Below are 11,482 nucleotides of genomic sequence, written 5' to 3' on the forward strand. Positions count from 1 at the left end.
AAGAAACAGGGTCTCCGTACATTGCTCAGGCTAGATTCAAGCTGTTGGGCTCAAGGTACTCTCCTACCTTAGCCTCCCAAGTAGCTGGGGCTGCAGGCACACACCACCATGCCTGCCTAGGACATTTCTCGACAAAGAGTTAGAGTCTTTTATCTGACTGTGAAGCCTGCTGGGTTCAGTACCAAGTTTCATTTCTACAGCTAACATATCCCAAACATTTTCAAGTTGCTTGAGATTATTAGATGTACCGAGACGAACCAAACTAAAGTATCTCTTGCGGCCCTTTCACTACTGTGGCCATTTATATTAAAGAAGCACACAGCAGTGACACATCTGTGTCACAGGGACTTGACTCCTGCTAGGTGATATGGAAAAGGTTGGATGGCTTATTCTGGACAATGCCCATCAATCATGAGAATGACATTAGAACCACCTCTTACATAGCTGTTCCTTACTGAAATGAGCACTGTTCTTCCAGGACCCTGTCTGATCAGGGCTCTAGCAGAGTGACAGAGTGGCTTTGTCCTGCCCAGGGTCTAGGGAAGCTCCTGGTATCTCAGCACACCCCTGTTGACTCTGTTGCCATTCTAGAGAGAAGACACTACACAAGGGAGCCACCAGCGCTTCACCAAGCCCACTGCAAATTCTGACTTGAGACACTGCAAGGCTCAGCCCATTGTATTTTGAAGTAGGATTTTCATTAATGAAAATGTCTTTTGTATTATTTCTGTCCAATTGACAAATAAGAATTTATGAATTCCAAGTCACGTTCTGAATTGGCCACTCAAACTCGGTTAGATCGTCGCTTGCCACGATCCCCCTCCCTGCCATTTTTTTTTTTTTTGAGATTCTGAAAGTATTCCATCATAAAAGAAGTCCACTCCAGCGCAGATAATTCCTCACTTACATGCTCTGCAGTTCCTGCATCTGACTAACCCCTCTCCTGTCTCTGTGATTACTCTTTTAGACATCATCTTTGAGGCTTCACCCCTTGCTGCACAGTAAGACGGTAGCCCAGCAGCCCACACGCTCACAGGGGCAGGTCTGGGGCTTTGCCTATAAAATACAAAATCAGCAGCCCATTATTTCAATTCCAATAAATGTGTAACTATCAAAGAGCTTATTCCATCTGGTCCTGTTCACAGGAGACGGAGAGACGACAGACAGGGATGTTGGTGGCCAAGCCACTTAATTTCTATTGACTAAAAAAGAAAGAAGAAATAGATCTAGGCTGCCAGAAAACAGAAGAGAAGCATATGGTTGTTAAAATTACCAGAACAACTGGGACAGAGGAGACAAGCTGCTTGCAGTGGCATAAGGGTTTCTATGTTGCTTTTTGATCCACACCCGCCCTGGAAACTACTGCAATCGCATAAGCCTTCAATTCTTCAGGACTGTGCAGATACTGATTTAGAACTGGTCTCTGGCTTGTTATGAAATGAACCTCTTTCACGGCACCAATGTAGAGCAGAGGCGAACCTGGTTTGAAGATGCCTATGAGACCTATATTCTCATCCTGCCTCTTAGGCATGAGTCACTACTTCCCCCTAAAATATGGAAAAATGCTAAAGTGACTTTCATGTGGGATGTACAATTGGTAATGACGGAGTTGGGAAAAACACACAACTCTCTGAATCATCCACATGCCATGAGTTCTCAAGGCAGTCTTGCTGAGATATTATGGGAAGTCTAACATTCTGTTGGCTTGTCCCATATGTCGAGAGTCTAACAACTTTACAAACAAGTTGTCAGAAGGAAAGAAGACAGTGTCTTCATGGATGTCAGAGAGACTCAAGCAAATGACAGCATGTAGCTCCTTGGTATCCGAGCATCACTAGCCTTGGAAAACTTTTCTGCAATGATAGCTCTGTCCTCCATCACAAAAGGGACCTCGTGGCTTTGATCTGTGAGTGATATTAAAAAACCCATCTTCTCTTTTTTGAGTAAGTAAGCATTGTCAACTGCCTGTGCTGAAAGCCACTGATGTGAATATATCATACGTTTCATAAGACTCCAGTTTTATTGAGTGGGTTTGAAATATACTTAAGAGCATATGATGGTTAATTTTAACATGTCACCTTGACCAGGCTATGGGATGCCCAGATAGCTGGTAAAACGTGATTTCTGAGTGTGTCTGTGAGGGTGTTTCTGGAAGAGATGAGCATTTGAGTTGATAGACTTGAGTAAAAAAGATCTGCCATCCCCGGTGTGTGTGGGCATCATCTCATCTGTTGAGGGCCTGAATAGAACAAAAGGCACATCAGGGTAAATTCACTCCCTCTGAGGTTGAACTGGGACAACTGTCTATCTTCTGGCCTCGGATGCTGGTGCTCCTGGTTCTTGGGCTCTCAGACTCAGACCAAGATACCAATGGCTGGTTCTCCAGCCTGTGACAGCAGATTGGGGGACTTCCTCACTGCCATACTCACATGAAGCCATTTCTATAATAAATCTTCATATATACACATATATGTGTGTGTATAAAACATATATTCCTATATATATATGTATAAAACATATATTCCCTGGGAACCCTTGACTAATACCAAGAGCGCTTGTTAAAAACCATTCAGAGCAGAGAAGATGAGTGGCTTATCTTTCATATTTTGCCTCTGACGTGGCCATTGTTAAACTCAGAAAGCCTGTATCTTCTCAGACATGAAGAACGTCACCTTCATCTACCACAAAGACCACGATTTGGTATTTACAATCTTATTTACAAACAGATATTTTTAAAAGTGTTCCTTTTTTTCATATTCCTTTCAGGAATTATAATGATATGATTATAAAGGAAAGGTAGATTGATTCATGGTCATCTCTATGAGACAAGAATAAGCAAGAGGTTGTACTTACAGGCTGTCCTTACGGAATTTTTTTAAACTGTATTTACGTTTTGTTTTTTTTTTGCATTATGTTATAACCTGTAGAAGACCTGTGATGGTTAACACTGTCAACTTGATTGGATTGAAGGATACAAAGTACTGACCCTGGGTGTGTCTGTGAGGGTGTTGCCAAAGGAGATGGACATTTGAGTGGGGGCTGGGGAAGGCAGACCCCCGCTTCATCCGGTGGACACCACCTAATCAGCGGCCAGTGCAGGTAGAATAAAAGCACACAGAAAAGTGTGAAAAGACTAGACTGGCCTAGCCTTTCAGCCTACATCTTTCTCCCATGCTGGATGCTTCCTGCCCTCAGACATCAGACTCCAAGTTACTCAGTTTTGAGGCTCGGACTGGCTCTCCTTGCCCCTCAAGTTTGCAGACAGCCTACTGTGGGGCCTTGTGATCGTGTAAGATAATACTTAATAAACACTCATGTATATATCTACCACTGTTTATTAAGTATTAACTTACACGATCACAAGGCCCCACATACATGTGATTAGTTCTGTCCCTCTAGAGAACCCTGAGTCATACAAGACCGTAGAGAAAAGCTTCATATATGTAACAGGGACCTTGCATAACAGAGCTTGGCTCATACCAGAAGATAACTGTCTGATGGATGAACAAATCATTTCAGGGTACTATAATTCAAAGCTTTTAATACATTTAGCAAAGTAACAGAAATCCACGGAGTCAGCACAGCTACAGGCAGCTGATCCCTGTGAACATCCCCAGGGCACTCTCTAAAACTGCAAATTCTGCTCCCGTTTTTTGCTTTTTAATATACCCTCTGTCACTCATCACTCAGGAAGGTTGGAACAGAAAACAGGTTAAGGACTAGTGCTTTGGACCCATTGCCGTATGTTCACCGACCTCACTGCAATCTCCTATTCTAGACTGGTGTCTGCAGAGTGAGATACTGTGCTCTCCAGTCCCAGATCACATGCCTCTTCCATAGGTATAGGTAAGGTCACCTACCAAAAAATAGCGTACACAGTCTAACAAATACAACCCTATTCGTGGGAACATTTGAGTCTGTCCTAGAAAACTCAGGTCATTTGGTTGTTTGGTAGTGTTGTGCTCCACAGATATGGCTGTAGCTGTCTAGAGATTTCCTTGAATGACAGAAAGAATCTTAAAGAGGGAAAACCGATTTCCACATTTGAGCTGTACTTCCGATGGAATTTGTGGGCTGCCAGATTCTAGCCTCTGTGGTAGGTTATTCCGCTTATGCATCTTTCTAATACTCAATAGAGCGGGCTTCTCAAGTCCACCCCAAACCCAAAGAGCGGAGGTATGTGGACTCGACCCCTGGTGTCTGGGAAGAGTTGGAAGTGACCTCTCTTTAGCACACAATGTTTTCATGGTTTCTCCTTTTGTTTACTTGCATTAACATAAAAATAGTGCTTTAAATTATTTACCACCAAGCAAATCACCACTTGAGGACACTAGGTCCTTCTTTGACCCCCTTGGTCCTGGTGTTCACTCTCCCTTTGTGCCTGCCACCCTGCAGGGGTCCTTAGCAGATCGTGAAGGTCACCCCACTTTAAGTTATGGGAGTGGGTTCGTGGAAATAAACTCCCAGAAATACACACAGAATGAGAGGTGCACACGTACGGCATGTGAAAGACCTTCTCCCTGCACATGTCTAGTGGTGACCCTGAGCTGGCTTCGCAGTGCCATCCTCGGCTTGAAGAAAAAGGGGAAGGAAATTGATACAAATGTTTGGAGTTTCAGATAAATAGTAGCAGCCATCGCCACTATCTGGGAGTCAGGTGTCATAAAGCTAATTTTATGGATGAAGACATCAAAACTAAAAGAAAAAAAACCACTTCTACAATGTTTTATAGGACCAAGTGTGTATCATTTTCCAAATATGTATGTGTAAGCAGAAAGTATGTTATCTTTGAGGTATTTTTTCAGGCATGACCTTGGCCTCTTTTAGTTCATTCAAATACAGAATTTCTACTACACTCCAAATAAACCCCAAGAAATGTGCTTGGATAGCAATTCACACAGGGACAGATTAGGGCAACTGGAGGTTTGCTTTCTTGTGAATATAAACAGGAGAACACGAGAGGGATACGTTGATGAGGTACACCTTCTGCCCACTTTTGGGGAGAAATATGCAATCTTATTTTTAATGTGAGCTGTAAGTGCAAACTTTGTTTCTCTATATTGTATTTGTAAAAGCTCTCCTACACGTGTATATGGTGTTATAACAGAAATGAATCAAACATTATGCCACAGACTTGGAGCAGAAACATGGCAAGTGTTCCAAAATAATTTTTTTAATGGAGCTAATTGTATAAGAACCTGGAACGAGTTTTGATGAAGAAATAGAGGGAAAATCATTTTTGTATTTTCTAAAATGAAGGTAAAACTATGACATCTTTGTGTCCGGGACTTTTGGTAAACCTTTCAATGAACACCAAATGGGTGAAGGTAATAAAGATGTGTTATTCATACGTTACTCTGGTTACTTATAGGAGTCAGAGTTTAAGAATAATTTCTGAAATGAGATACTCAATACGTGAATTATCCATTACAGCTTTCAAACAGGTTCTATACTAAAGAGTGGGACAAGCCTTTCTTTAAAGAATCAACAATGAGGTATCTTGGAAGTACAGAGGGAAGTGGCTGAGGAAGTCAGCCCAGAGAAAGCAGAACCTGAGCTGAGTTCTGGAGGTGGACAGCCGGTCAGCAAGGGGGTGGGGGAATGGACATTCTAGGCAGGGACAAATTCACAGGGAATATGAAAAAGACTGATAGTAATAACTGTTCATTTTTAAGCTTAGCTATGAAATGCAATGGCCCCGTTTGAACTAAAATCTAACTATAAGAGGTCACTGATGAAGAGAAATTGAATTTTCTTCACCGCATCTTCTTGAGGGGAAGTGAACCTGCCCTTATATCATTAGAATGGCCAAGTGACATGTTCCTTGTTAAAGCTCACTGTTTCAGAAAACGGCAGATGTCTGAAGCCAGGCAAGGAACACAGTTGTTGTAATTCACAGCTGGGATACTCTCAGCGTTGAGAAACTGTTTTCTTTTAGCCACTAAGGATATAGTATGGTCCTTTGTCAAAAGATGACAAGGCACAGCCTTGGTTATTCAGTTTGCGAAATGAATCACAATGCTTGAATGGAATGAAATCTGTCTACTGTGAATCTGAACGTGGAGTTAAGAGATTCTACTCTCAAAGCGTTTCTCTTGATGGGAAAGATGCCCAACTAGAAATTCTTGTGGAGGCTAGAGAAATCCCCACAACAAGAAAAAGAAAAAGAGAGAGAGAGAGAGAGAGAGAGAAAGAGAGAGAGAGAGAAATGAATATGAATTGGCTAGTCCCTGATTCCAAATGCATCCTTGTCCTTGAGTGCTGTGAAACTCCCCTGTAACTTTAAAATGTTTTCCACTAGAATTAGTGGGTTCCTAAGACTTAAAATGAGAGCATCTTATACACACATATTTATATGAAGATGTCATAAAGACAATAATCTCATTACATATTTATATACATATTTAAATGACGTAATAATAAAGACCAGTCTAATGATTTCTTTGCCTCTGTAGAAACCATCGGAGATTATTAGTTTCTCCAAGAATTCATTGCTTTGTTTGATCCAGGGCATAGCTTTTCCTTGAAATACAGTCCTATATTCTCTCCAAGATTTTAGGAGCTTTTGCTGTTTTCAGTTTAGTAAGCGAGGCCTTCTCCTCTGAAGGACTCAGGTTTATGAAGAGTTTGTTTGAAGCTGTGTATGTGGTAAATTTACCTTCAGCTACACAACTCAGGTGTGGGATGTAGATAAAGGTTTTGCTCAAGTACACACGCGGACAGGCACATTCATCTATTTTGGGGCCCCATTTTTTATGTCATATCAATGTTTCTGAGTGTACCTCAGAATAGCGCATAACAAACACAAGCACTTTACACTAAGAGTGCTAGATTTTATTAACCACTTGAAATCCCTGGAGGAAAATGCCATTTCATTAGGAGGCTTCTTGGCTGCTAATCAAGGGCTTTTCATTTCCTTAAGTACATTGATCTGGTAACACATTTTCCTCTCTGAAAAACCATTCGGGAAAGCATTTTCTAAAAGCACAGTAAGAGAGGTCTATTTTTCTCTGGTAAATACAAACACTGAAGAATCACCAGGAATTAAAACAGAATAGAAACCATGTGTACCCTCATTAAATATTGGAACTCCCACCAAATCCATCATAGAACTTACTACCCATCAAAGTCTTCCTTGACTGCCACACGTGCTAACTATGATGTTTGCTGTTACTTTACATTGGGGATCCTTGCTAGCATTAAGATGCCATGTTCTTCTAGTTACCTGAAGTTAATCATGGTAAGTTGTCAAATGATGAGAAGGCACTGCCTTGGTTGGTAGGTCTGTGGAATGAATCACTGTGTTTAATAAAATTAAATGTGCCTTTGTGATTCTCAGCACTCCATAAATGTAAGTCAGGTATAAACCTACATTTTAGATTGCAACACTGTTGTATTTTCCACTCAAATTTAGCTGTTTCTTAACACGTGTACAATTCAGACAAACACTGGAATTCAAATCAGTGCATTTCTCACATTCCGTTCTGTCATTTAGTCCAACGTCCAATTTAAAGCATGCATCTTAACTAGGATGTTCCTAGTTTACAGCAAGCAGTGCCATGCAGTGGAAAGATTATGGGTTTCATGTTCATTCCAATTTCATTTCCTCCCACACAGCTATGTGACCAGGGCAAGTTTCTTAACCCATTGAGTTTTACCTTCCTTTCAGGTAAAATCCCAAGAATACCATCTGACTACCATTCAAAGTTATAGCAAATAATAAATAAGATTAAGAATTAGTATGCCTAGGTCACTGCCTGGTATGTAGGAGGCACACAAATAGAAGTCACTTCTTCCCTACAACCCCCACCTTTATGACCCCACTATCTTGCCTACGGGTAAATCCTTTGTGAGCTTTATAAATCTCTGGATTTTTGATAGTGTTAAAGCATCTCTAGCAACTTTTTTTTTTAAGTTAAAATATTCTACTTTCCTTTACTATGGCTACAGTTTGAAATATTCCCCAAATTTAATGTGTTGGAAATTTAATCCCCAAATTCACATGTTGATAGTATTTGGAGGTGGGGCCTTTGGGAAGTGTATTGGTTCATTCTCATGCTGCTACAAGGAAACACTCAAGACTGGGTAATTTATAAAGGAAAGAGGTTTAAATTGACTCACAGTTTTGCATGGCTGGGGAGGCCTCAGGAAACTTAAAATCATGTTGGAAGGTGAAGGAGAAGCAAGGCGTGCCTTACCAAGTGGCAGGGGAGAATGTGTAAGGGAAAGTGAGGAGGTGCCACACTTAAACCATCAGCTCTCATGAGAACTCCCTCACTATCACGAGAACGGCACGGAGAAACTACCCTCATCATCCAATCACCTCCCACCAAGCCCCTTCCTCAACGCCTAGGGATTATAATTCACGATGAGATTTGGGTTTGACACAAAGCCAAACCATATCAGGAGGTAATAAGGTCATTAGTAGGAAGCCCCCATGATGGGAACCATGGCTTTATAGGAAGAGGAAGAGAGGCTTGAGAGGAAAGGTTCTTACTTTTGCATCAAGTGATGCCCTCCACCGTGTAAAGAAGAAGGTCTTCACCAGTCTTGGACTTCCCAGCCCCCAGAACTGTGAGCTAAATAAACCTCAATTCTTTATAAATCACTCTATCTATAGTATTCTTTTAGAACAACAGAAAACAAACTAAGATAACTACTTCATTTTGTATTTTTAAAACTCACTTTTTCTCCTCTTTCTCCCTTAAGCAGCGGAAAAAAAAATATGGTAAAATAAGATGCTTAGCATATGCTGGGTATTACAGATTGCCATTTGCCACACTTCCATACCAGCAGGTGGCTTTTAGCTGAGGTTGCCATAAGCACTGACGTCTCTTAGGCAAGCCTGCAGCTCACAGTGAGCCATGAAGGGGAGACACAGATAAGACTTAAAGAAACCCACATCACCTACCATGATGAATGAGATCAAAATCCACATTTAAGCATAAAACTGAACATCTTTTAACTAAAGAATTGGTGGGCTCCATGAACATACTCTATGTAATAATTTGAGAAAATCCAAAAGGTCCGAAAAAAAATGCGACAACTTTTCATTTTCTTTTCTTGTGACAACTTCATTTCTTTCTTGCAATTTAAGTGAGATGAGGCTAAGAACATCAACAGGAGTCTCTTGTTTGGGCCCCCATGATTCCCCATAACTAGATATTCCCCATAACTAGGGTCTATACTCTATGACACATATTGCTTTTGCTGGTTTACATTCCGATTTCCTTTAGTAGTTTGCAAACTTCTTGAGGTCAGGGACCATTTTTAAGTTACCTTTGTATCTCACTGCCCGGGGTACAATGGGTGACCCACAAAAGATGGTGAATAAATTCGGGCATATGTCAGAGGCAATAGAAGCTTCGAGCAAAGACAAGGAGTGCATAATCAACAAAAAACTAAGGTGCTGATGGCAATTATTTCCAAAAGCTGATGGGAGATAACAAACAGGTAAAGAAACACTGTGAGGCATGTAGACAGATGAATGGTAGGTAAACATGACACTGAGTCTTTCAATTTTTAACAATATGCTGAAGATCCTTCCATAATTTATTATTAACATATTTTTCCTTTTTAACATTGGAGGTTGCCTAAAGGTGGTCCATACATAAAAGTTCACTCATAATTGTTTAAGCAGGTGCAGGTTCCGGAAAACTTTCCACTGCATATGAAATAGGATCACTTAAAAATATAATGAGCAAATGGAGACAGAGAAGAACAAGAGAAAGCAGACTGGCTCATTGATTCAGAAAGCAACTGTTGGACTATGTAAGTCTTGAAGACTGCACCAGCCCCTGGATGAATAAGGTTGGTATGGCTTTTCCTAACAAGCTTGCATTCCAGAGCAGAGGATGGTGGTAAATAAACAAACAAGTAAACAAATTAATAGTTGATAATTTCGATAATGAGCGTCATGCAGACAATAAACAGACCACGTGACAACAGAGTGCCTGAGGGCCGGCTTGGGCTCGGCTGCTTAGGAAGGGCCTCACGGGAACCGGCAGTCACGCTGAAGCCCCATTCAGCGGAAGAGGCATGGGGGCATCTGTGAGGAGCATGTTGTTGGTGTTGATGAAAAGGGTCAAACTCTAAAATATTTGAAGAGGTTTATTCTGAGCCAAACGTGAGGACCATAACCCATGGCACAGCTTCAGGGGGTCCTGAGGACATGTACCCAAGGCGGTCGGCCTCCTGCTTGGCTTCATGCATTTTAGGGAGACATAAGGCATCAGTCAATACATATAAGGTGTATTTTGGTTCAGTCTGGAAAGGCAGGACAACTCGAAGGTGGAGGTGCTTCCAGGTGGATTCAAAGATTTTCTGATTGGCAGTTGGTTGAAAGAGTTAGGTTATTGTCCAAAGACCCGGACTCAATAGAAAGCAGGGTTTGGGTTAAGATAAGAGGTCCTGGAAACCAAGGCGAAGCCTCCAGCAGCGAGCTTCAGAGACAACAGATGGTAAATGTTCCTTACCAGACTCAAAAAGCTGCCTGACTCAGCTGATTCTCTCCTGGATCAGGGAAAAGACATGGAAAGGGAAAGGATTCTCTGTAGAACGCAGACTTTCCCCATGAGACAGTTTTGCAGGGTCATTTCAAAATATGTCAAAGAAATATATTTTGGGGTAAAATACCTCAACTTCTTTCAGGCCCTGCTATCTGTGTTGTTGGTGCCTTATTGCTGTAAAGAGCCTGCTTTGTCAGTCTTCAGATTTCTGTTTTAATGTTCATGCCGGTCAGGGCCTGAACTCCAAGGGAGGAGGGTGTAAGGAGGCATGGCCAACTTCCATTTCCCACTGTGGCCCGAACAAAGTTTTTCAGCTTTCTTTGGAATGCCCTTGGCCGGGGGTGGGAGGTGGGGTCCATCAGCTGGGTCCGGGGCTTAGGATTTTATTTTTGGTTTACAGGGGCACACAGAATGTGCGAGTCTGTGCAGTCAGAGGGTGTTTTCAGTGCTTGAGAAACCAAAAGGAAGCTCGTGTGGGGAGAGGATACGGGGCGGGGGGACAGGAAGGGTTCAAATGATGAGGCTAGAGGAGGGGAAACAGGCAGCCAACAGAGTGCCTTAGAGGCCCCAGAGAGGAATCTGGATTTTACTCCAGATGTGTTTTCATTAGAGGGGTGGAAAGAGATCTGACTTCTATTTTATAGAGAACTCTTTGCCTGCTGTGTGGATACTTGATACTAGGGGGCACCTGGAAGCTGGGCAAGGCTGGCAGTAGTCTGGATGAGAGATGACGGTGGCACCAACGAGGTGCTGGGAGCAGGGAGGGGAGTGTCACAAGCATGGCAACTACCGGAGTAGAGTATGCAGAGGAAGGTGGTTTCTAGAAACACTATACAAATTGAATCAAAAACTGTGTGTGTGTGTGTCTGTGTGTCTGTGTGTGTGTCTGTGTGTGTGTGTCTCTGTGTGGTGTGTCTGTGTGTGTGTCTGTGTGTGTGTGTGTGTCTGTGTGGTGTGTCTGTGCGTGTGTGTCT

General features: G+C 42.1%; 1 protein-coding gene and 1 long non-coding RNA gene across 8 annotated transcripts in view; one reads left to right on the forward strand and one right to left on the reverse strand.

The window, feature by feature from the left end:
- Window positions 1–11,482, reverse strand: part of SORBS2 (sorbin and SH3 domain containing 2) — a 390,878-nt gene that overhangs the window by 274,062 nt on the left and 105,334 nt on the right. The gene's annotated exons all lie outside the window — the stretch shown is intronic.
- LOC119468004 overlaps window positions 1–11,482 on the forward strand; it is a 23,660-nt gene that overhangs the window by 567 nt on the left and 11,611 nt on the right. Inside the window, exon 2 of the long non-coding RNA XR_005196642.1 lies at window positions 8,808–8,812. This is a non-coding gene — a long non-coding RNA (uncharacterized LOC119468004). The remainder of the gene's footprint in view (window positions 1–8,807; window positions 8,813–11,482) is intronic.

This window comes from Cebus imitator, unplaced genomic scaffold, assembly GCF_001604975.1.
Source record: "Cebus imitator isolate Cc_AM_T3 unplaced genomic scaffold, Cebus_imitator-1.0 Scaffold365, whole genome shotgun sequence".
Lineage (NCBI taxonomy): Eukaryota > Metazoa > Chordata > Mammalia > Primates > Cebidae > Cebus > Cebus imitator.